This window comes from Salmo salar, chromosome ssa18 (assembly GCF_905237065.1).
Source record: "Salmo salar chromosome ssa18, Ssal_v3.1, whole genome shotgun sequence".
NCBI classification, from domain to species: Eukaryota; Metazoa; Chordata; class Actinopteri; order Salmoniformes; family Salmonidae; genus Salmo; species Salmo salar.
This window is the reverse complement of record NC_059459.1, coordinates 32,954,166-32,980,390: the sequence shown is the minus strand read 5'-3', so window position 1 is coordinate 32,980,390 and position 26,225 is coordinate 32,954,166. Positions and strand designations below refer to the sequence as shown.

The 26,225-nt window shown below is 50.4% G+C and overlaps 1 protein-coding gene across 2 annotated transcripts in view; it reads right to left on the bottom strand.

The window, feature by feature from the left end:
- LOC106560274 (lysosomal cobalamin transport escort protein LMBD1) overlaps nucleotides 1–26,225 on the bottom strand; it is a 311,650-nt gene that overhangs the window by 126,076 nt on the left and 159,349 nt on the right. The window lies entirely within an intron of this gene.

The window sequence follows — 26,225 nt, the reverse complement described above, 5'->3', positions numbered from 1 at the left end:
AAGGAGAGGAAAGGAGATGAGAGGAGAGGTAAGGAAAGGAAAGGAGAGGTAAGGAGAAAAAGGAGAGAAAGGAGAGAAAGGAGAGGAGAGGAAAGGAGAGAAAGGAGAGGTAAGGATAGGAGAGGAAAGGAGTGGTAAGGAGAGGAAAGGAGAGGAGAGGTAAGGAGAGGAAAGGAGAGAAAGGAGAGGTAAGGAGAGGAAAGGAGAAAGGAGAGGTAAGGAAAGGAGAGGTAAGGAGAGGAAAGGAGAGGAGAATTAAGGAGAGGAAAGGAGAGGAGAGGTAAGGAGAGGAAAGGAGGAGAGGAGAGGAAAGGAGAGGAAAGAGGGGAAATGAAAGGAAAAGAGGGGAAAGGAGAGAAAAGGGGAGAAATGAGAGATAAGGAGAAGAAAGGAGAGGAGAGAAAAGGAGAGGAAAGAGAGGAAAGGAAAGGAAAAGAGGGGAAAGGAGAGAATAGAGGAAAGGACAGAAAAGAGGAAATGAGGGGAAAGGAGAGAAAAGAGAGGAAAGGAGAGAAAATGAGAGGAAAGGAGAGGAAATGAGATAAAAGGGGAAAGGACAGAAAAGAGGAAATGAGAGAAAAGAGAGGAAAGGTGGTAAGAGGAAAGAGAAGAAATGAGAGAAAACTAGGTAAGAGATGAAATGAGAGAAAAGAGAGGAAAGGTGGTAAGAGGAAAGAGAAGAAATGAGACAAAACTAGGTAAGAGGTGAAATGAGAGAAAAGGGGAAAGGACAGAAAAGAGGAAATGAGAGGAAAGAGGGGAAATAAGAGGCAAGGGGAGGAAAGAGAGGAAAGGGGAGAAAAGAGGGGAAAGGAGAGAAAAGAGGGGAAAGGAGAGAAAATAGGGGAAAGGAGAGAAAAGAGGGGAAAGGAGAGAAAAGAGGGGAAAGGAGAGAAAAGAGGGGAAAGGAGAGAAAAGAGGGGAAAGGATAGGAAAGAGAGAAAGGACTCAGGGTGCTCAGTAGCACATCCCATTCAGAGTGTTGCCGGGGCAGAGGTGGGGTGAGGCACCTGGCAGGCACAATACAGCATGCTTGAACAACATCAAAAATGAGAGGCGAGGGCAATCTCTCTCTCCAATACCCTGCTCAGCGGCCAATCAATACATGTTGAGAATAAATGAAGGGCATGCCAAACACATACACACACACACTCAAGTACTGCGTGTAAACACCAACCTGGGCGCTGCCATTTTACCAGCTATTTCATAATAAAACAAAAAGAGTGTTTTGTGAGATTACACCTTCACCCCGCCAAGAGAGGCTGACCTCCTCCTCTCTCCATTGAAGGTTTCATTCCGAGGCTGAAAAGGGAAATGCTGGATCACTCTGAAGTCCTTTTTCCCCCCAAAAAAGACTATTTTACTGGCTGGTGAGTGTTCGGTGACATTAGAGGGAGAGAGCAGGAGAGCATCAGGGGATGAAGGCATGAGGCAGGGCCAGACCTATTATTAGTCCTAGCTTCTGCGGTGGATGGATCTCTGCTAGGGGCTGTGTCGCACCTCCTGCAATGAATCACGGGGCCTCTTAAGGCCGGAGCATGTCCCGAATACCAAGCAGCTCGCTCATAAAAGAAGAACCTGTCCCCCTGTTCACATCCCTAGGAGTGTGTGTGTGTGTGTGTGTGTGTGTGTGTGTGTGTGTGAGTGAGAGAGAGAGAGAGAGAGAGAAGCACATCCCTTCTTCTCTGATGTGCTGCCTCCTTAACATGAGAAAAATACAAACCCAAAGCGACCGACCGACACAGGTGCCTTGACTCTTTTCCTCTCCAGCCCAGAGCTGTAGCCCTCTGACATGAGTCACAAGTACTAGAGGGGGGTGGAGTTAAACCCATTGGAAAAACACATGACAAATAACAGTAGAAAATACAGAGAGACTTTTAGCATAGAAGTGTCTGTAGATATTGAGAGAGTGTAATCATTGGCTGGAATCTTAAAGAGAGCTATCTGATTGAGGGAGGGAGGGAGTGCTATTGAGAAGGGAACGGACCCCAGGCACAAGACACCTCTTTGTCCCCTTCTCTGGTCTCTGTTAGGGCGGGGGGGGGCTCTCTTAGGGGAGGAGCGGGGGGTCTCTCTTAGGAGAGGAGCGGGGGGTCTCTCTTAGGGGAGGAGCGGGGGATCTCTCTTAGGGGAGGAGCGGGGGGATCTCTTAGGGGAGGAGCGGGGGGTCTCTCTTAGGGGAGGAGCGGGGGGGTCTCTCTTAGGGGAGGAGCGGGGGGGTCTCTCTGTCTCTTAGGGGAGGAGCGGGGGATCTCTCTCTCTTAGGGGAGGAGCGGGGGGTCTCTCTTAGGGGAGGAGCGGGGGGTCTCTCTTAGGGGAGGAGCGGGGGATCTCTCTCTCTTAGGGGAGGAGCGGGGGGTCTCTCTTAGGGGAGGAGCGGGGGGGTCTCTCTTAGGGGAGGAGCGGGGGGGTCTCTCTTAGGGGAGGAGCAGGGGGGTCTCTCTTAGGGGAGGAGCGGGAGGATCTCTCTTAGGGGAGGAGCGGGGGGGGTCTCTCTTAGGGGAGGAGCGGGGGGTCTCTCTTAGGGGAGGAGCGGGGGGGTCTCTCTTAGGGGAGGAGCGGGGGGGTCTCTTAGGGGAGGAGCGGGGGGGGCTCTCTTAGGGGAGGAGCGGGGGTCTCTCTTAGGAGAGGAGAGGGGGGTCTCTCTTCGGAAAGGAGAGGAGAGGGGGGGTCTCTCTTCGGAAAGGAGAGGAGGGTCTCTCTTCGGAAAGGAGAGGAGAGGGGGGTCTCTCTTAGGAGAGGAGAGGGGGGGGTCTCTCTCGGAAAGGAGAGGAGAGGGGGGTCTCTCTTCGGAAAGGAGAGGAGCGGGGGGTCTCTCTTAGGAGAGGAGAGGGGGGGTCTCTTCGGAAAGGAGAGGAGAGGGGGGTCTCTCTTAGGAGAGGAGAGGGGGTCTCTCTTCGGAAAGGAGAGGAGCGGGGGGTCTCTCTTAGGAGAGGAGAGGGGGGGTCTCTCTTCGGAAAGGAGAGGAGAGGGGGGGTCTCTCTTAGGAGAGGAGAGGGGGGTCTCTCTTTGGAGAGGAGAGGGGGGTCTCTCTTCGGAAAGGAGAGGAGCGGGGGGATCTCTCTTAGGAGAGGAGAGGGGGGGTCACTCTTCGGAAAGGAGAGGAGAGGGGGGTCTCTCTTAGGAGAGGAGAGGGGGGTCTCTCTTCGGAAAGGGGAGGAGAGGGGGTCTCTCTTAGGAGAGGAGGGGGGGCTCTCTTCGGAAAGGAGAGGAGCGGGGGGTCTCTCTTAGGAGAGGAGAGGGGGGGGTCTCTCTTCGGAAAGGAGAGGAGAGGGGGGTCTCTCTTCGGAAAGGAGAGGAGAGGGGGGTCTCTCTTAGGAGAGGAGAGGGGGGTCTCTCTTTGGAGAGGAGAGGGTAGGTCTCTGATAAGAGAGGAGAGGGGGGTCTCTTTTCAGAAAGGAGAGGAGAGGGGGGTCTCTCTTAGGAGAGGAGAGGGGGGTCTCTTTTCGGAAAGGAGAGGAGAGGGGGGTCTCTTTTCGGAAAGGAGAGGAGAGGGGGGTCTCTGTTAGTAGAGGAGAGGGGGGCTCTCTTCGGAAAGGAGAGGAGAGGGGGGGTCTCTCTTAGGAGAGGAGAGGGGGGTCTCTCTTTGGAGAGGAGAGGGGGGGTCTCTCTTTGGAGAGGAGAGGGTAGGTCTCTGATAAGAGAGGAGAGGGGGGTCTCTTTTCGGAAAGGAGAGGAGAGGGGGTCTCTCTTAGGAGAGGAGAGGGGGGTCTCTTTTCAGAAAGGAGAGGAGAGGGGGGTCTCTTTTCGGAAAGGAGAGGAGAGGGGGGTCTCTTTTCGGAAAGGAGAGGAGAGGGGGGTCTCTTTTCGGAAAGGAGAGGAGAGGGGGGGTCTCTTTTCGGAAAGGAGAGGAGAGGGGGGTCTCTGTTAGGAGAGGAAAGCGAGGTCTATCTTTGGAGAGGAGAGGGGGGGTCTCTCTTCGGAAAGGAGAGGAGAGGGGGGTCTCTCTTTGGAGAGGAGAGAGTAGGTCTCTGATAAGAGAGGAGGGGGGTCTCTGATAAGAGAGGAGAGGGGGGTCTCTCTTTGGAGAGGAGAGAGTAGGTCTCTGATAAGAGAGGAGAGGGGGGTCTCTCTTTGGAGAGGAGAGAGTAGGTCTCTGATAAGAGAGCAGGGGGGGTCTCTGTTAGGAAAGGAGATGGGGGGGTCTCTCTTAGGAGAGGAGGGTCTCTCTAAGCAGCCAATGATTTTATTTGACCCCCCAAGTTTTTTGAGCAAAAAATAATAATTATTGGACATACACTAAAAACACCAGGAAATCAGCTAATGATTTTAATTGAAGAAATCTGTTCCCCAGTATTCCCAAGCATAATAGAGAGACACATGGGATGGTATGCAAATGTAAGCATGGTTTGAAATTGTTCTATTTTAGTGAAACATATTTGTTTGGGTTTCTCGCTGTCCATTTGCCAGCTTACAAATAACTAGTAATTATGCTGCGGACCCCGGACCATCCGCTCCAGAAACAAATCGGTTCGTGGCTCAATCTAGTTGATGATCCCTGCGGTACAATACAGTTAGGAATATTAAAAGAAAAAGTTTAAAAGTGACAACCTCCCTGGATGTGTCCCAGAGGGCATCCTTCCCCTATATAGTACACTAATGTTGACCACAGCCCTAAATGACCTGGTCAAAAGTAGTTGACTTTATAGGCAATAGGACACCATTTGGGATGTACCCTCCCTCTCTAATTCACCCAGAGGCCCTGGTCTATCCCAGGTCAATTTACTGGCCTCTGATTAGATCGAAAGAAATGAATCTCCTCACCTGTTCTTTCCCCCATCAGCATCTTAACGCCGGCGATTTAAGAGCGAGGGAAGGATGGAAGGAGGGGAGAGGAGGAGAGAGAGGAGGGGGGGCCACCAGAGCCATAAGTCACTGTGCTAGCCAGGCTTTTAAATCAAGCCAGAGAGGACTTCAGTGATCAGACACATGAGACTGCTGGTTTTCAGACAACATTAGACCTGTAGGGTGAAGTTTCCCCCAGAGGATGACCTGGCACTTTCCCCACTAGTGGTTCAGGTTAGGAGTGGGGGACATTAAACTGATCCTTGATCTGTATCTACAGGAAACTTCACCCCAGAGCCCTCGCCCCTGCTTGAGTCAATCCACTTGAGGCTGAGGATGTCCTAATATGGCCACCGTACAGGACTGGGTGAGGCCCACAGGAGGTTGATGGCACCTTAATTGGGGAGGACAGGCACGTGGTAATTGCTGGAGTGGAATTAGTGGAATGATATGAAATACATCAAAACACATGGTATGATGTCATTCCATTCGCTCCGTTCCAGCCATTATTATAAGCCGTCCTCCCCTCAGCAGCCTCCGCTGGTGACGGCCCTCGTCTACTCCATTATTATAAGCCGTCCTCCCCTCAGCAGCCTCCGCTGGTGACGGCCCTCGTCTACTCCATTATTATAAGCCGTCCTCCCCTCAGCAGCCTCCGCTGATGACGGCCCTCGTCTACTCCATTATTATAAGCCGTCCTCCCCTCAGCAGCCTCCGCTGATGACGGCCCTCGTCTACTCCATTATTATAAGCCGTCCTCCCCTCAGCAGCCTCCGCTGATGACGGCCCTCGTCTACTCCATTATTATAAGCCGTCCTCCCCTCAGCAGCCTCCGCTGGTGACGGCCCTCGTCTACTCCATTATTATAAGCCGTCCTCCCTCAGCAGCCTCCGCTGATGACGGCCCTCGTCTACTCCATTATTAAAGCCGTCCTCCCCTCAGCAGCCTCCGCTGGTGACGGCCCTCGTCTACTCCATTATTATAAGCCGTCCTCCCCTCAGCAGCCTCCGCTGGTGACGGCCCTCGTCTACTCCATTATTATAAGCCGTCCTCCCCTCAGCAGCCTCCGCTGGTGACGGCCCTCGTCTACTCCGATATGCAACTACCTCAGTGGAACACAGAGTCGGGTAGTCTGGGACTGTGATATACTGCCATATGCATATGGAAATATAATAGACGCATTAAAAAGTCACTGTGCCGATCATTTTCATTGTAATGTCATCTGAAAGGTGAAATGGAACCCTAAGGCGTATTAAACGAGCACTGATTCACAGAGTGAGTGGTTCGATAAACGGCGTAGCATTTTCATGGAATTTCCAAAAAATCTGTCAGAGAAATAAATTAATTTAGGAGAGATAGATACATTTTGGAGTGGTTCAGGTTGAAATGAAATGTAACCTATGAACTATTTTTATTGATTTGGACCTACACCCACAGAATCCAAGTCAAATATTATGAAACAAGCAATGTAACAGGAGCGTGTGGGTTGTTTACAAGAAGTAGGTGTCAGATTGTGTGTGGTATGTCACTGTGAAGGTAGCAGCAACATAATACCAGTGGTATGTCACTGTGAAGGTAGCAGCAACATAATACCAGTGGTATGTCACTGTGAAGGTAGCAGCAGCATAATACCAGTGGTATGTCACTGTGAAGGTAGCAGCAACATAATACCAGTGGTATGCCACTGTGAAGGTAGCAGCAACATAATACCAGTGGTATGTCACTGTGAAGGTAGCAGCAACATAATACCAGTGGTATGTCACTGTGAAGGTTGCAGCAGCATAATACCAGTGGTATGTCACTGTGAAGGTGGCAGCAACATAATACCAGTGGTATGTCACTGTGGAGGTAGCAGCATCAACATAATACCAGTGGTATGTCACTGTGAAGGTAGCAGCAACATAATACCAGTGGTATGTCACTGTGTAGGTAGCAGAAACATAATACCAGTGGTATGTCACTGTGAAGTTAGCAGCAGCATAATACCAGTGGTATGTCACTGTGAAGGTAGCAGCAACATAACACCATTGGTATGTCACTGTGAAGGTAGCAGCAACATAATACCAATGGTATGTCACTGTGTAGGTAGCAGCAACATAATACCAGTGGTATGTCACTGTGTATGTAGCAGCAGCATAACACCATTGGTATGTCACTGTGAAGGTAGCAGCAACATAATACCATTGGTATGTCACTGTGAAGGTAGCAGCAGCATAACACCAGTGGTATGTCAATGTGTAGGTAGCAGCAACATAATACCAGTGGTATGTCACTGTGAAGGTAGCAGCAACATAATACCAGTGGTATGTCACTGTGAAGGTAGCAGCAGCATAACACCAGTGGTATGTCAATGTGTAGGTAGCAGCAACATAATACCAGTGGTATGTCACTGTGAAGGTAGCAGCAACATAATACCAGTGGTATGTCACTGTGTAGGTAGCAGCAACATAATACCAGTGCTATGTTACTGTGAAGGTAGCAGCAACATAATACCAGTGGTATGTCACTGTGAAGGTAGCAGCATCAACATAATACCAGTGGCTTTGCTTAGCTGAGAACATGCAGTGTGATTTACACTAGCTGAGGTCATGGTTGAACATGTGTCTGTGATGTCAACAGCTACTATGTCCAGGTACAGAACAGAACAGAGAGGCTAGTGATCTAGGATCAGGTACAGAACAGGACAGAGGCTAGTGATCTAGGATCAGGTACAGAACAGAGAGGCTAGTGATCTAGGATCAGGTACAGAACAGAGAGGCTAGTGATCTAGGATCAGGTACAGAACAGAGAGGCTAGTGATCTAGGATCAGGTACAGAACAGAATAGAGGCTAGTGATCTAGGATCAGGTACAGAACAGAACAGAGGCTAGTGATCTAGGATCAGATACAGAACAGAACAGAGGCTAGTGATCTAGGATCAGGTACAGAACAGAACAGAGGCTAGTGATCTAGGATCAGGTACAGAACAGAACAGAGGCTAGTGATCTAGGATCAGGTACAGAACAGAACAGAGAGGCTAGTGATCTGGGATCAGGCACAGAACAGAGAGACGAGTGATCTGGGATCAGGTACAGAACAGAGAGGCTAGTAATCTGGGATCAGGTACAGAACAGAACAGAGAGGGTAGTGACCTAGGATCAGGTACAGAACAGAACAGAGAGGCTAGTGATCTACGATTAGGTACAGAACATAACAGAGAGACGAGTGATCTAGGATCAGATACAGAACATAACAGAGAGATGAGTGATCTAGGATCAGGTAGATAACATAACAGAAAGACGAGTGATCTAGGATCAGGTACATAACATAACAGAGAGGCTAGTGATCTGGGATCAGGTACAGAACAGAACAGAGAGGCAAGTGACCTAGGATCAGGTACAGAACAGAGAGGCTAGTTATCTACGATTAGGTACAGAACATAACAGAGAGACGAGTGATCTAGGATCAGGTACATAACATAACAGAGAGGCTAGTGATCTGGGATCTGGGATCAGGTACAGAACAGAACAGGGATGCTAGTTATCTAGGATCAGGTGCCTATCTCACTTATTGATTATGATCTAAGAGGCTTAACTGATCCTAGATTAGCCCTCCTACTCTGAGATGCCTTGTGGATAAAGACCCGGGTCCCCCCTGTTCATATGATCTTATTCATTATGATCTAAAAGGCTTAACTGATCCTAGATCAGCACTCCTACTCTGAGACACAGTGAATACTTCTCTGGCCTCTAACAGTAGCCAGATGGCCCTGGTTAGATCCACATAATAGGTGATAGCTCCATTCTGCATCTGCTGTGGTCAAATATTAATTCGCTCACGCCTCAGAAAGTGTTGTGTTGGCCGAAAAACACTGTTGTGCAGGTTACAACTTGCTTACTCTTGAATTTAGTTAAAGTGTATTCACCAGTCTGGGACTGGGCTGTAGCAGAGAGAGAGAGAGAGAGAGAGAGAGAGAGATGCTCTGTAAGGGAGTTACATAGGACAGTTTATATACACCCTGGGCTGTAGAGAGAGAGACAGAGAGAGAGACAGAGAGAGAGAGACAGAGACAGAGAGAGAGAGAGAGAGAGAGAGAGAGAGAGAGAGAGAGAGAGAGAGAGAGCAGACCAGCAGTGTTAGGGAGTTACATAGGACAGTTTATATACACCCTGGGCTGTAGCAGAGAGAGAGAGAGCAGACCAGCAGTGTTAGGGAGTTACATAGGACAGTTTATATACACCCTGGGCTGTAGCAGAGAGAGAGAGCAGACCAGCAGTGTTAGGGAGTTACATAGGACAGTTTATATACACCCTGGGCTGTAGCAGAGAGAGAGAGCAGACCAGCAGTGTTAGGGAGTTACATAGGACAGTTTATATACACCCTGGGCTGTAGCAGAGAGAGAGAGCAGACCAGCAGTGTTAGGGAGTTACATAGGACAGTTTATATACACCCTGGGCAGGGCCCGTTGTTTGAATTAAGGGGGAGTGGCCACCTCGGCACTAACACTAGTGATAAATAAACCCTGCAGAGTCATGGAGGAGACGGGACCTGTCACTTAGGTTCCATTAGGTTAATCATGCAGAATAATAACACACAGCTGCAGTGATAAATCACATGGACCCTGTAGAAACACAGAGAGGCTGTGGTGAGGAATGGAGGCTGGGCTGGAGAGGGAGAGAGGACTCCACTATGGAGAGACCAGGGTGGGAGGAGAGAGGACTCCAGTATGGAGAGACCAGGGTGAGAGGAGAGGGAGAGAGGACTCCACTATGGAGAGACCAGGGTGAGAGGAGAGGGGACTCCAGTACAGAGAGACCAGGGTGAGAGTAGAGGGAGAGAGGACTCCAATATGGAGAGACCAGGGTGGGAGGAGAGAGGACTCCACTATGGAGAGACCAGGGTGAGAGGAGAGGGGACTCCAGTACAGAGAGACCAGGGTGAGAGGAGAGGGAGAGAGGACTCCAGTACAGAGAGACCAGGGTGAGAGGAGAGGGAGAGAGGACTCCAGTATGGAGAGACCAGGGTGAGAGGAGAGAGGAATCCAGTATGGAGAGACCAGGGTGAGAGGAGAGGGAGAGAGGACTCCACTATGGAGAGACCAGGGTGAGAGGAGAGGGGACTCCAGTACAGAGAGACCAGGGTGAGAGGAGAGGGAGAGAGGACTCCAGTATGGAGAGACCAGGGTGAGAGGAGAGGGAGAGAGGACTCCAGTATGGAGAGACCAGGGTGAGAGGAGAGAGGAATCCACTATGGAGAGACCAGGGTGAGAGGAGCGAGGACTCTAGTATGGAGAGACCAGGGTGAGAGGAGAGGGAGAGAGGACTACAGTATGGAGAGATCAGGGTGAGAGTAGAGGGAGAGAGGACTCCAGTATGGAGAGACCAGGGTGAGAGGAGAGGGAGAGAGGACTACAGTATGGAGAGATCAGGGTGAGAGTAGAGGGAGAGAGGACTCCAGTATGGAGAGACCAGGGTGAGAGGAGAGAGGACTCCAGTATGGAGAGACCAGGGTGAGAGGAGAGGGAGAGGGGACTACAGTATGGAGAGACCAGGGTGAGAGGAGAGAGGACTCCACTATGGAGAGACCAGGGTGAGAGGAGAGAGGACTCCAGTATGGAGAGACCAGGGTGAGAGTAGAGGGAGAGAGGACTACAGTATGGAGAGACCAGGGTGAGAGGAGAGAGGACTCCACTATGGAGAGACCAGGGTGAGAGGAGAGGGAGAGAGGACTCCAGTATGGAGAGACCAGGGTGAGAGGAGAGAGGACTCCAGTATGGAGAGACCAGGGTGGGAGGAGAGGGAGAGAGGACTCCACTATGGAGAGACCAGGGTGAGAGGAGAGAGGACTCCAGTATGGAGAGACCAGGGTGAGAGGAGAGAGGACTCCAGTATGGAGAGACCAGGGTGAGAGGAGAGAGGACTACAGTATGGAGAGACCAGGGTGAGAGGAGAGAGGACTCCAGTATGGAGAGACCAGGGTGGGAGGAGAGGGAGAGAGGACTCCACTATGGAGAGACCAGGGTGAGAGGAGAGGGGACTCCAGTACAGAGAGACCAGGGTGAGAGGAGAGGGAGAGAGGACTCCAGTATGGAGAGACCAGGGTGGGAGGAGAGAGGACTCCACTATGGAGAGACCAGGGTGGGAGGAGAGGGAGAGAGGACTCCACTATGGAGAGACCAGGGTGGGAGGAGAGGGAGAGAGGACTCCACTATGGAGAGACCAGGGTGAGAGGAGAGAGGACTCCACTATGGAGAGACCAGGGTGAGAGGAGAGAGGACTCCAGTATGGAGAGACCAGGGTGAGAGGAGAGAGGACTCCACTATGGAGAGACCAGGGTGAGAGGAGAGGGAGAGAGGACTCCAGTATGGAGAGACCAGGGTGAGAGGAGAGGGAGAGAGGACTCCAGTATGGAGAGACCAGGGTGAGAGGAGAGAGGACTCCACTATGGAGAGATCAGGGTGAGAGGAGAGGGAGAGAGGACTCCAGTATGGAGAGACCAGGGTGGGAGGAGAGGGAGAGAGGACTCCAGTATGGAGAGACCAGGGTGAGAGGAGAGAGGACTCCAGTATGGAGAGACCAGGGTGAGAGGAGAGAGGACTCCACTATGGAGAGACCAGGGTGAGAGGAGAGAGGACTCCAGTATGGAGAGACCAGGGTGAGAGGAGAGAGGACTCCAGTACAGAGAGACCAGGGTGAGAGGAGAGGGAGAGAGGACTCCAGTATGGAGAGACCAGGGTGAGAGGAGAGAGGACTACAGTATGGAGAGACCAGGGTGAGAGGAGAGGGAGAGAGGACTCCAGTATCGAGAGACCAGGGTGAGAGGAGAGGGAGAGAGGACTCCAGTATGGAGAGACCAGGGTGAGAGGAGAGAGGACTCCAGTATGGAGAGACCAGGGTGAGAGGAGAGAGGACTCCAGTATGGAGAGACCAGGGTGAGAGGAGAGGGAGAGAGGACTCCACTATGGAGAGACCAGGGTGAGAGGAGAGGGAGAGAGGACTCCACTATGGAGAGACCAGGGTAAGAGGAGAGGGAGAGAGGACTCCAGTATGGAGAGACCAGGGTGAGAGTAGAGGGAGAGAGGACTCCACTATGGAGAGACCAGGGTGAGAGGAGAGGGAGAGAGGACTCCAGTATGGAGAGACCAGGGTGAGAGGAGAGAGGACTCCAGTATGGAGAGACCAGGGTGGGAGGAGAGAGGACTCCAGTATGGAGAGACCAGGGTGGGAGGAGAGAGGACTCCACTATGGAGAGACCAGGGTGAGAGGAGAGAGGACTACAGTATGGAGAGACCAGGGTGAGAGGAGAGAGGACTCCAGTACAGAGAGACCAGGGTGAGAGGAGAGGGAGAGAGGACTCCAGTATGGAGAGACCAGGGTGAGAGGAGAGAGGACTACAGTATGGAGAGACCAGGGTGAGAGTAGAGGGAGAGAGGACTCCACTATGGAGAGACCAGGGTGGGAGGAGAGAGGACTCCAGTACAGAGAGACCAGGGTGAGAGGAGAGGGAGAGAGGACTCCAGTATGGAGAGACCAGGGTGAGAGGAGAGAGGACTACAGTATGGAGAGATCAGGGTGAGAGGAGAGGGAGAGAGGACTCCAGTATGGAGAGACCAGGGTGAGAGGAGAGAGGACTCCAGTATGGAGAGACCAGGGTGAGAGGAGAGAGGACTCCAGTATGGAGAGACCAGGGTGAGAGGAGAGGGAGAGAGGACTCCAGTATGGAGAGACCAGGGTGAGAGGAGAGAGGACTACAGTATGGAGAGACCAGGGTGAGAGGAGAGAGGACTCCACTATGGAGAGACCAGGGTGAGAGGAGAGAGGACTACAGTATGGAGAGACCAGGGTGGGAGGAGAGAGGACTCCAGTATGGAGAGACCAGGGTGAGAGTAGAGGGAGAGAGGACTCCACTATGGAGAGACCAGGGTGAGAGGAGAGGGAGAGAGGACTCCAGTACAGAGAGACCAGGGTGAGAGGAGAGGGAGAGAGGACTCCAGTATGGAGAGATCAGGGTGGGAGGAGAGAGGAATCCAGTATGGAGAGACCAGGGTGAGAGGAGAGGGAGAGAGGACTCCAGTACAGAGAGACCAGGGTGAGAGGAGAGGGAGAGAGGACTCCAGTATGGAGAAATCAGGGTGGGAGGAGAGAGGAATCCACTATGGAGAGACCAGGGTGGGAGGAGAGAGGACTCCACTATGGAGAGATCAGGGTGGGAGGAGAGAGGAATCCACTATGGAGAGACCAGGGTGGGAGGAGAGAGGACTCCACTATGGAGAGATCAGGGTGGGAGGAGAGAGGACTCCAGTATGGAGAGACCAGGGTGGGAGGAGAGAGGACTCCACTATGGAGAGATCAGGGTGAGAGGAGAGAGAGAGAGGACTCCACTATGGAGAGACCAGGGTGAGAGGAGAGAGGAATCCAGTATGGAGAGACCAGGGTGAGAGGAGAGGGAGAGAGGACTCCAGTATGGAGAGACCAGGGTGAGAGGAGAGAGGACTCCAGTATGGAGAGACCAGGGTGAGAGTAGAGGGAGAGAGGACTCCACTATGGAGAGACCAGGGTGAGAGGAGAGAGGAATCCAGTATGGAGAGACCAGGGTGAGAGGAGAGGGAGAGAGGACTCCAGTATGGAGAGACCAGGGTGAGAGGAGAGAGGACTCCAGTATGGAGAGACCAGGGTGAGAGGAGAGGGAGAGAGGACTCCACTATGGAGAGACCAGGGTGAGAGGAGAGAGGAATCCAGTATGGAGAGACCAGGGTGAGAGGAGAGGGAGAGAGGACTCCACTATGGAGAGACCAGGGTGAGAGGAGAGAGGAATCCAGTATGGAGAGACCAGGGTGAGAGGAGAGGGAGAGAGGACTCCAGTATGGAGAGACCAGGGTGAGAGGAGAGAGGAATCCAGTATGGAGAGACCAGGGTGAGAGGAGAGGGAGAGAGGACTCCACTATGGAGAGACCAGGGTGAGAGGAGAGAGGAATCCAGTATGGAGAGACCAGGGTGAGAGGAGAGGGAGAGAGGACTCCAGTATGGAGAGACCAGGGTGGGAGGAGAGAGGAATCCACTATGGAGAGACCAGGGTGAGAGGAGAGAGGACTCCAGTATGGAGAGACCAGGGTGAGAGTAGAGGGAGAGAGGACTCCACTATGGAGAGATCAGGGTGAGAGGAGAGAGGACTCCAGTATGGAGAGACCAGGGTGAGAGTAGAGGGAGAGAGGAATCCACTATGGAGAGACCAGGGTGAGAGGAGAGAGGACTCCACTATGGAGAGATCAGGGTGAGAGGAGAGGGAGAGAGGACTCCACTATGGAGAGACCGGGGTGAGAGGAGAGAGGACTCCAGTATGGAGAGATCAGGGTGAGAGGAGAGAGGACTCCAGTATGGAGAGACCAGGGTGAGAGTAGAGGGAGAGAGGACTCCACTATGGAGAGACCAGGGTGAGAGGAGAGGGAGAGAGGACTCCAGTATGGAGAGATCAGGGTGAGAGGAGAGAGGACTCCAGTATGGAGAGACCAGGGTGAGAGGAGAGAGGACTCCAGTATGGAGAGATCAGGGTGGGAGGAGAGAGGAATCCAGTATGGAGAGACCAGGGTGAGAGTAGAGGGAGAGAGGACTCCAGTACAGAGAGACCAGGGTGAGAGGAGAGGGAGAGAGGACTCCAGTATGGAGAGACCAGGGTGAGAGGAGAGAGGAATCCACTATGGAGAGACCAGGGTGGGAGGAGAGAGGACTCCAGTATGGAGAGATCAGGGTGGGAGGAGAGAGGACTCCACTATGGAGAGACCAGGGTGAGAGGAGAGAGGACTCCAGTATGGAGAGACCAGGGTGAGAGGAGAGAGGACTCCAGTATGGAGAGATCAGGGTGGGAGGAGAGAGGACTCCAGTATGGAGAGACCAGGGTGAGAGTAGAGAGGACTCCAGTATGGAGAGACCAGGGTGAGAGTAGAGGGAGAGAGGACTCCAGTATGGAGAGACCAGGGTGAGAGGAGAGAGGACTACAGTATGGAGAGACCAGGGTGGGAGGAGAGAGGACTCCAGTATGGAGAGACCAGGGTGAGAGGAGAGGGGACTCCAGTATGGAGAGACCAGGGTGAGAGTAGAGGGAGAGAGGACTCCAGTATGGAGAGACCAGGGTGGGAGGAGAGAGGAATCCACTATGGAGAGACCAGGGTGAGAGTAGAGGGAGAGAGGACTCCAGTATGGAGAGACCAGGGTGAGAGGAGAGGGAGAGAGGACTCCAGTATGGAGAGACCAGGGTGAGAGGAGAGAGGACTCTAGTATGGAGAGACCAGGGTGAGAGGAGAGAGGACTCCAGTATGGAGAGACCAGGGTGAGAGTAGAGGGAGAGAGGAATCCACTATGGAGAGACCAGGGTGAGAGGAGAGAGGACTCCAGTATGGAGAGACCAGGGTGAGAGTAGAGGGAGAGAGGACTCCAGTATGGAGAGACCAGGGTGGGAGGAGAGAGGAATCCACTATGGAGAGACCAGGGTGAGAGTAGAGGGAGAGAGGACTCCAGTATGGAGAGACCAGGGTGAGAGGAGAGGGAGAGAGGACTCAGTATGGAGAGACCAGGGTGAGAGGAGAGAGGACTCCAGTATGGAGAGACCAGGGTGAGAGGAGAGAGGACTCCAGTATGGAGAGACCAGGGTGAGAGGAGAGGGAGAGAGGACTCCAGTACAGAGAGACCAGGGTGAGAGTAGAGGGAGAGAGGACTCCAGTATGGAGAGACCAGGGTGGGAGGAGAGAGGAATCCACTATGGAGAGACCAGGGTGAGAGTAGAGGGAGAGAGGACTCCAGTATGGAGAGACCAGGGTGAGAGGAGAGGGAGAGAGGACTCCAGTATGGAGAGACCAGGGTGAGAGGAGAGAGGACTCTAGTATGGAGAGACCAGGGTGAGAGGAGAGAGGACTCCAGTATGGAGAGACCAGGGTGAGAGTAGAGGGAGAGAGGAATCCACTATGGAGAGACCAGGGTGAGAGGAGAGAGGACTCCAGTATGGAGAGACCAGGGTGAGAGTAGAGGGAGAGAGGACTCCAGTATGGAGAGACCAGGGTGGGAGGAGAGAGGAATCCACTATGGAGAGACCAGGGTGAGAGTAGAGGGAGAGAGGACTCCAGTATGGAGAGACCAGGGTGAGAGGAGAGGGAGAGAGGACTCCAGTATGGAGAGACCAGGGTGAGAGGAGAGAGGACTCCAGTATGGAGAGACCAGGGTGAGAGGAGAGAGGACTCCAGTATGGAGAGACCAGGGTGAGAGGAGAGGGAGAGAGGACTCCAGTACAGAGAGACCAGGGTGAGAGGAGAGGGAGAGAGGACTCCAGTACAGAGAGACCAGGGTGAGAGGAGAGGGAGAGAGGACTCCAGTATGGAGAGATCAGGGTGGGAGGAGAGAGGAATCCAGTATGGAGAGACCAGGGTGAGAGTAGAGGGAGAGAGGACTCCACTATGGAGAGACCAGGGTGAGAGGAGAGGGAGAGAGGACTCCAGTATGGAGAGATCAGGGTGAGAGGAGAGAGGACTCCAGTATGGAGAGACCAGGGTGAGAGGAGAGAGGACTCCACTATGGAGAGATCAGGGTGGGAGGAGAGAGGACTCCAGTATGGAGAGATCAGGGTGGGAGGAGAGAGGACTCCAGTATGGAGAGATCAGGGTGAGAGGAGAGAGGACTCCAGTATGGAGAGACCAGGGTGGGAGGAGAGAGGACTACAGTATGGAGAGACCAGGGTGAGAGGAGAGAGGACTCCACTATGGAGAGATCAGGGTGAGAGGAGAGAGGACTCCACTATGGAGAGACCAGGGTGAGAGGAGAGGGAGAGAGGACTCCAGTATGGAGAGATCAGGGTGGGAGGAGAGAGGACTCCACTATGGAGAGATCAGGGTGAGAGGAGAGAGGACTCCACTATGGAGAGACCAGGGTGAGAGGAGAGAGGACTCCAGTATGGAGAGACCAGGGTGAGAGGAGAGGGAGAGAGGACTCCACTATGGAGAGATCAGGGTGAGAGGAGAGAGGACTCCAGTATGGAGAGACCAGGGTGAGAGGAGAGGGAGAGAGGAATCCACTATGGAGAGACCAGGGTGGGAGGAGAGAGGACTCCACTATGGAGAGATCAGGGTGAGAGGAGAGAGGACTCCAGTATGGAGAGACCAGGGTGAGAGGAGAGGGAGAGAGGACTCCACTATGGAGAGACCAGGGTGAGAGGAGAGAGGACTCCAGTATGGAGAGACCAGGGTGAGAGGAGAGAGGACTCCAGTATGGAGAGACCAGGGTGAGAGGAGAGAGGACTCCAGTATGGAGAGACCAGGGTGAGAGTAGAGGGAGAGAGGACTCCACTATGGAGAGACCAGGGTGAGAGGAGAGAGGACTACAGTATGGAGAGACCAGGGTGAGAGTAGAGGGAGAGAGGACTCCACTATGGAGAGACCAGGGTGAGAGGAGAGGGAGAGAGGACTCCACTATGGAGAGACCAGGGTGAGAGGAGAGAGGACTCCAGTATGGAGAGACCAGGGTGAGAGGAGAGGGAGAGAGGACTCCACTATGGAGAGACCAGGGTGAGAGGAGAGAGGACTCCACTATGGAGAGATCAGGGTGAGAGGAGAGAGGACTCCAGTATGGAGAGACCAGGGTGAGAGGAGAGAGGACTCCAGTATGGAGAGACCAGGGTGAGAGGAGAGAGGACTCCACTATGGAGAGACCAGGGTGAGAGGAGAGAGGACTACAGTATGGAGAGACCAGGGTGGGAGGAGAGAGGACTCCACTATGGAGAGACCAGGGTGAGAGGAGAGAGGACTCCACTATGGAGAGACCAGGGTGAGAGGAGAGAGGACTACAGTATGGAGAGACCAGGGTGAGAGTAGAGGGAGAGAGGACTCCAGTATGGAGAGACCAGGGTGAGAGGAGAGGGAGAGAGGACTCCAGTATGGAGAGACCAGGGTGAGAGGAGAGAGGACTCCAGTATGGAGAGACCAGGGTGAGAGGGAGAGAGGACTCCACTATGGAGAGACCAGGGTGAGAGGAGAGGGAGAGAGGACTCCAGTATGGAGAGACCAGGGTGGGAGGAGAGGGAGAGAGGACTACAGTATGGAGAGACCAGGGTGAGAGGAGAGAGGACTCCAGTATGGAGAGATCAGGGTGGGAGGAGAGAGGACTCCACTATGGAGAGATCAGGGTGGGAGGAGAGAGGACTCCACTATGGAGAGACCAGGGTGAGAGGAGAGAGGACTCCAGTATGGAGAGACCAGGGTGAGAGGAGAGGGAGAGAGGACTCCAGTATGGAGAGACCAGGGTGAGAGGAGAGGGGACTCCAGTATGGAGAGACCAGGGTGAGAGGAGAGGGAGAGAGGACTCCACTATGGAGAGACCAGGGTGAGAGGAGAGAGGACTACAGTATGGAGAGACCAGGGTGAGAGGAGAGAGGACTCCAGTATGGAGAGACCAGGGTGAGAGGAGAGAGGACTCCAGTATGGAGAGACCAGGGTGAGAGGAGAGAGGACTCCACTATGGAGAGACCAGGGTGAGAGGAGAGAGGACTCCAGTATGGAGAGACCAGGGTGAGAGTAGAGGGAGAGAGGACTCCACTATGGAGAGACCAGGGTGAGAGGAGAGAGGACTCCAGTATGGAGAGACCAGGGTGAGAGGAGAGAGGACTCCACTATGGAGAGACCAGGGTGAGAGGAGAGAGGACTCCAGTATGGAGAGACCAGGGTGAGAGTAGAGGGAGAGAGGACTCCAGTATGGAGAGACCAGGGTGAGAGGAGAGAGGACTCCAGTATGGAGAGACCAGGGTGAGAGGAGAGAGGAATCCAGTATGGAGAGACCAGGGTGAGAGGAGAGAGGACTACAGTATGGAGAGACCAGGGTGGGAGGAGAGAGGACTCCAGTATGGAGAGACCAGGGTGAGAGGAGAGAGGACTACAGTATGGAGAGACCAGGGTGAGAGGAGAGGGAGAGAGGACTCCAGTATGGAGAGATCAGGGTGAGAGGAGAGGGAGAGAGGACTCCAGTATGGAGAGACCAGGGTGAGAGGAGAGAGGACTACAGTATGGAGAGACCAGGGTGAGAGGAGAGAGGACTCCAGTATGGAGAGACCAGGGTGAGAGGAGAGGGAGAGAGGACTACAGTATGGAGAGACCAGGGTGAGAGTAGAGGGAGAGAGGACTACAGTATGGAGAGACCAGGGTGAGAGGAGAGAGGACTACAGTATGGAGAGACCAGGGTGAGAGGAGAGAGGACTCCACTATGGAGAGACCAGGGTGAGAGGAGAGAGGACTCCAGTATGGAGAGACCAGGGTGAGAGGAGAGGGAGAGAGGACTCCAGTATGGAGAGACCAGGGTGAGAGGAGAGAGGAATCCACTATGGAGAGACCAGGGTGAGAGGAGAGAGGACTCCAGTATGGAGAGACCAGGGTGAGAGGAGAGGGAGAGAGGACTCTAGTATGGAGAGACCAGGGTGAGAGGAGAGAGGACTACAGTATGGAGAGACCAGGGTGAGAGGAGAGAGGACTCCAGTATGGAGAGACCAGGGTGAGAGGAGAGAGGACTACAGTATGGAGAGACCAGGGTGAGAGGAGAGAGGACTACAGTATGGAGAGACCAGGGTGAGAGGAGAGAGGACTCCAGTATGGAGAGACCAGGGTGAGAGTAGAGGGAGAGAGGACTCCAGTATGGAGAGACCAGGGTGAGAGTAGAGGGAGAGAGGACTCCAGTATGGAGAGACCAGGGTGAGAGGAGAGAGGACTCCAGTATGGAGAGACCAGGGTGAGAGTAGAGGGAGAGAGGACTCCACTATGGAGAGACCAGGGTGAGAGGAGCGAGGAGTGAAGGAGAGTAGGGGATTCTGCAGCATTCTCTCCCTATGAACAGAGGAGAGAGGGTGAACAGAAGATAAAAGGGTGTGAGATTATATATATATATAGAGAGAGAGAGAGATATAGAGAGAGAGAGAGAGAGAGAGAGAGAGAGAGAGAGAGAGAGAGAGAAATAGAAAGAAAGAGAGACGGAATGAAAGAGAGAACTCCCAGCCTCTGATTTGTCTCCCACAAGGAAGCCTATTTGTGTGATTGACTCAGCATCACAACACATCAAAACACAAAGCTTGTTGGGAGACTTGATTTCCTGCAGGCCTCTCTCCCCAAGGCTCTTTAACAACATGGGGTCACAACCCAGCAAAGCTGAAAAGACCAGCAACGTCTGCATCCCAAATGGCACCCTATTCCCTATATGACTTATGGCACTATTTTAGGCTCTGGTCAAAAGTAGTGCACTAAATAGGGAATGAGGTGCCATTTGGAACGCGGGCAACATCTCTATCCTCCAGAAGCTCCCGTGTGGTGCAGTGGTCTAAGGCACTGCATCTCAGTGCTAGAGGCATCACTACAGACCCTGGTTTGGTTCCAGGCTGTATCACAACCGGCCGTGATTGGGAGTCCCATAGGGCGGCGCACAATTGGCTCAGCGTCGTCCGGGTTAGGGTTTGGTCGGGGGAGGCCCTCATTGTAATTAACGGACTAATAGTTAAATAAAGGTTGAATAAAAATAAAAAGTGTCCAGTGTAATTATCCACTCTTTAAAGAAGGACAGTAAGAAAGTAAAGTGAAGCAGAGAGAACAGAACAGTGGGGTTAAATCCCTGCTGAGCAGGATCATACATCTTTAAAGAGTGATAGGCTCCTTAGAAACTCAATCTATGTGACTGTGTATTGTTTATACAAAGAGGCCTGGACTGCTTTCAATGGGGGACGACATGTCATTACTTGAATAACAGCATTAAATATATATATATATATATATATATATATATATATATGTATGTGTGTGTGTGTGTGTGTGTGTGTGTGTGTGTGTGTAGCAACGCGCATCCCACCTGAGGATCCGTCTATTTGAGGGGTACAAAATCCACTTGTCACTTAAATCTCGCTGGATTGATTGCTTTCCTTTTACTCCTGCGACTCTTTCATACTCGTGCCTGTCGTTTTTTCCCATTAACGTTGCGACCGTGGAAATGTTTGTAATGACCTGTCAAACACACCTAGTAATGACTGTAATGGGCTCAACGGGATACATCGTCTTTCCGTTGATTCTATAAGAATGCTCATGCTTCCTCTTGGGATTTAACGCACCCTCTGACACTTACTGAACAACACAAGAAAGAGAACTGAACTTTATTTTGATGTGTTAATTTTTTGAAAAAAGTGAATTGAAAAAAGTTATAATTTAATACAGTTGGAATGATTACTAGTTAGATGCGCTGAAATGAAAGAAACTTCCAAAAATGATGACTGGGATGATAGTGATATTATATCTGATCTCACAAACAATTTGAAGTATGTTTAGATAGGTGTAAAAGCCAAGCGTTTTGATTTTAAATCCCATGGGTATCTTCCTTGACATACTTGTTTAATAATGCCTGAGAACGTGACAACAGTAATTAATGAGGCAGTCTAGACAGTGCAGGTCAGCGCAGGTAGAGTAGACAGAGCAGTTGTTTGGTGGTTGCAGCCTAGCTCCAACCCTTGATGTTCAATTATTAATATATGCAAATACACCTGGTACATTTATGCAAATATGACACACATAACTGTCTTTAATTTAACATTTTTGTGGTGGAAAATCCAGATACAATAAGAAAATATATTAGTGCATTCTAAGAAAAAAAAAGTGACATTTGACAATAAATTGAATACCTGAAATCCCACCAAAATCCATGAACTTCATTCATTATTTAGCCAAATCAGAAGTTTACATTCACTCAATTAGTATTTGGTAGCATTGCCTTTAAATTGTTTATCTTGGGTCAAATGTTTCAGGTAGCCTTCCACAAGCTTCCCACAATAAACTGGGTGCATTTTGCCCATTCCTCCTGACAGAGCTGGTGTAACATTCAGGTTTGTGGGCCTCCTTGCTTGCACACGCTTTTTCAGTTCTGCCCAAACATTTTCTACAGGATTTGAGGTCAGGGCTTTGTGATGGCCACTCCAATACCTTGACTTTGTTGTCCTTAAGCAATTTTGCCTCTACTTTGGAAGTATGCTTGGGGTCATTGTCCATTTGGAAGATCCATTTGCGACCAAGCATGAACTTCCTGACAGATGTCTTGAGATGTTGCTTCAATATATCCACGTAATTTTTCATCCTCATGATGGTATATATTTTGTGAAGTGCACCAGTCCCTCCTGCAGCAAAGCACCCCAACAACATGATGCTGCCACCCCCGTGCTTCACAGTTGGGATGGTGTTCTTCAGCTTGCAAGCATTCCCCTTTTTCCTCCAAACATAACGATGGTCATTATGGCCAAACAGTTCTATTTTTATTTCATCAGACCAGAGGACATTTCTCCAAAAAGTATGATCTTTGTCCCCATGTTGCAAACCGTAGTCTGGCTTTTTAATGGCGGTTTTGGAGCAGTGGCTTCTTCCTTGCTGAGCGACCTTTCAGGTTATGTCGATATAGGACTCGTTTTACTGTGGATATAGATACTTTTGTACCCGTTTCCTCCAGCATCTTCACAAGGTCCTTTGTTGTTGTTCTGGGATTGAATTGCACTTTTTGCACCAAAGCACGTTCATCTCTAGGAGACAGAACGCGTCTCCTTCCTGAGCGGTATGACGGCTGCGTGGTCCCATGGTGTTTATACTTGCATACTATTGTTTGTACAGATGAATGTGGTACCTTCAGGTGTTTGGAAATTGCTCCCAAGGGTGAACCAGACTTGTGGAGGTCTGCAATTTTTGTCTGAGGTCTTGGCTGATTTCTTTTGATTTTCCCATGATGTCACGCAAAGAGGCACTGAGATTGAAGGTAGGCCTTGAAATACATCCACAGGTATACCTCCAATTGACTCAAATCATGTCAATTAGCCTATCAGAAGCTTTTAAAGCCATGGCACAGTCAACTTAGTGTATGTAAACTTCTGACCCACTGGAATTGTGATACAGTGAATTATAAGTGGAATAATCTGTCTGTAAACAATTGTCGGAAAAATTACTTGTGTCATGCACAAAGTAGATGTCCTAACCGACTTGCCAAAACTATAGTTTGTTAACAAGAAATTTGTGGAGTGCTTGAAAAACGAGTTTTAATGATTCCAACCTAAATGTATGTAAACTTCCGTATGTACTTCCGTATGTACTGACACCACCACCCCACCCCCTCCAGACATGTTCAGTTCACAGACTAGTTACCATGATAGCAGCCATGAAAAATAGACAACATTAAGGAGTGTTAGGGCACAGTCAATTTCTCTTATCTGGTAGAAAAACCTGGGTCAGCTACAGTATGCTGAGGGAATCAAAATACAGGCCTATATTAAATGGCCCCTGAGCCTGACATGTATAAATAGGGGGCGAACAAGTGCAACGGCGGAGGGTGCATATACATCACGTCAAAAGCCCCCAGCACTCTCAGGTGAGAGACGACAGCGAATGTGAGTGATTGAATGCCACATTCCTAGAATCACAAAGCATTACTAATACTGAAAGGCCCCTCAATCACTGAGAGCATCTGTAGGTCTCTAAGATGCTGTGATTCATACATGTTCTCTCTTCTCTAACACGTCTCTAACTAAATTCACTGAACCAAATATTTAGTCAAATAGATAGTGTTCACCTTAGGCTAAGACAACACTGTAGTATTACTAGTAGTAGTAGAGTAGTAGTAGTAGTAGTAGTAGTAGTAGTAGTAGTAGTAGTAGTAGTAGTGGTAGCAGCAGCAGTAGTGGTAGCAGGGGTGTAAAGTACTTATGTAAAAATACTTTAAAGTACTACTTAAGTCGTTTTTGGGGTATCTGTACTTTACTTTACTATTTATATTTTTTGACAACTTTTACTTCACTACATTCCTAAAGAAAATGATGTACGTTTTACATTTTCCCTGACACCCAAAAGTACTCGTTATATTTTGAATGCTTAGCAGGAGAGTAAAATGGTCTGATTCACATACTTATCAAGAGAAGATTCCTGGTCATCCCTACTGCCTCTGATCTGGCGGACTCACTAAACACAAATGCTTCACTTGAAAATGATGTCTGAGTGTTGGAGATAGCCCCTGGCTATGCATAATTAAAAAAAACAAGAAAATGGTGCTGGTACTTTTGAAACTTAAGTATATTTTAGCAATTACATTTACTTTTGATACATAAGTATATTTAAAACCAAATACTTTTAGACTTTTACTTTACTTAGCACTTTACTGGGTGACTATCACTTTAACTTGAGTCATTTTCTATTAAGGTATTTTTACTTTTACTCAAATATGACAATTTGGTACTAGTGGTGGTAGTGGTGGCGATGGTGGTAGTGGTGGTAGTAGTAGTGGTGGTGGTGGTGGTAGTAGTAGTGGCAATGGTAGTGGCAGTGGTAGTAGTAGTAGTGGTAATGGTAGTAGTAGTGGTGGTAGTAGTAGTACCGGTAGTGGTAATGATAGTAGTAGTAGTAGTGGTAGTAGTGGTAATGATAGTAGTAGTAGTAGTGGTAGTAGTGGTAATGGTAGTAGTAGTAGCAGTGGTAATGGTAGTAGTAGTGTTAGTGGTAGTAATGGTATAAGTAGTGGTGGTAGTAGTAGTAGTGGTGGTGGTGGTAGTAGTGGTAATGGTAGTTGTAGTAGTGGTAATTGTAGTTGTAGTGGTAGTGGTAGTTGCAGCAGTGGGAGTGGTAGCAGTAGTGGTAGTAGTGGTGGTAGTAGTAGTGGTGGTGGTGGTAGCAGTAGTAGTGGTAGTAGTGGTAATGGTGGTGGTAGTAGTGGTAGTGGTAATGGTGGTGGGGTGGTAGTAGTGGTAATGGTAGTAGTAGTGGTGGTGGTAGTAGTAGTGGCAATGGTAGTGGCAGTGGTAATGGTAGTAGTAGTGGTAATGGTAGTAGTAGTGGTGGTAGTAGTAGTACCGGTAGTGGTAATGATAGTAGTAGTAGTAGTAGTAGTAGTAGTAGTAGTGGTAGCAGTGGTAATGGTAGTAGTAGTAGCAGTGGTAATGGTAGTAGTAGTGTTAGTGGTAGTAATGGTATAAGTAGTGGTGGTAGTAGTAGTGGTAATGGTAGTAGTGTTGGTAGTAGTGGTAATGGTAGTTGTAGTGGTAGTGGTAGTAGCAGCAGTGGGAGTGGTAGCAGTAGTGGTAGTAGTGGTGGTAGTGGTAGTGGTAGTGGTGGTGGTGGTAGCAGTAGTAGTGGTGGTGGTAGTAGTGGTAGTGGTAATGGTGGTGGGGTGGTAGTAGTGGCAGTGGTAATGGTAGTAGTAGTGGTAATGGTAGTAGTAGTGGTGGTAGTAGTAGTACCGGTAGTGGTAATGATAGTAGTAGTAGTAGTAGTAGTAGTAGTGGTAGCAGTGGTAATGGTAGTAGTAGTAGCAGTGGTAATGGTAGTAGTAGTGTTAGTGGTAGTAATGGTATAAGTAGTGGTGGTAGTAGCAGTGGTAATGGTAGTAGTGTTGGTAGTAGTGGTAATGGTAGTTGTAGTGGTAGTGGTAGTAGCAGCAGTGGGAGTGGTAGCAGTAGTGGTAGTAGTGGTGGTAGTGGTAGTGGTAGTGGTGGTGGTGGTAGCAGTAGTAGTGGTGGTGGTAGTAGTGGTAGTGGTAATGGTGGTGGGGCGGTAGTAGTGGTAATGGTAGTAGTGGTAATGGTAATGGTGGTAGTAGTGGTAGTGGTAATGGTAGTAGTAGTGGTGGTGGTAGTAGTAGTGGTGGTCATGGTGGTAGTAGTAGTAGTAGTGGTGGTAGTAGCAGTAGTGGTAGTGGTAGTAGTGGTAGCGGTGGTTGTAGTACTAGTAGTAGTGGCCGTAGTAGTAGTAGTAGTAGTGGTAGTAGTGGTAGTGGTAATTGTAGTAGTGGTAGTGGTAGTAGTAGTAGTGGTGGTCGTGGTGGTAGTAGTAGTAGTAGTAGTAGTAGTAGTAGTAGTGGTGGTAGTAGTGGTAATGGTAATGGTGGTAGTAATGGTAGTAGTGGTGGTGGTGGTAGTAGTAGTGGTGGTCGTGGTGGTAGTAGTAGTAGTAGTAGTAGTGGTAGTGGTAGTAGTGGTAATGGTAATGGTGGTAGTAGTGGTAATGGTAGTAGTAGTGGTGGTGGTAGTAGTAGTGGTGGTCGTGGTGGTAGTAGTAGTAGTAGTAGTGGTAATGGTGGTAGTAGTGGTAGTGGTAATGGTGGTAGTAGTGGTAGTGGTAATGGTAGTAGTAGTGGTAGTAGTGGTAATGGTAGTAGTAGCATTAGTGGTATTAGTAGTAGTAGTAGTAGTAGTAGTAGTAGTAGTAGTAGTAGTAGTGGTAATGGTAGTAGTAGAGGTAGTAGTAGTGGTAGTGGTAGTGATAGTAGTAGTAGTGGTAGTAGTGGTAGTAGCAGTAGTAGTAGTGGTAGTAGTAGTAGTGGTAGTAGCAGTAGTAGTAGTGGTAGTAGCAGTAGTGGTAGTAGCGGTAGTAGTAGTGGTAGTGGTAGTAGTGGTAGTAGTAGTAGTGGTAGTAGCGGTAGTAGTAGTAGTGGTAGTAGCGGTAGTAG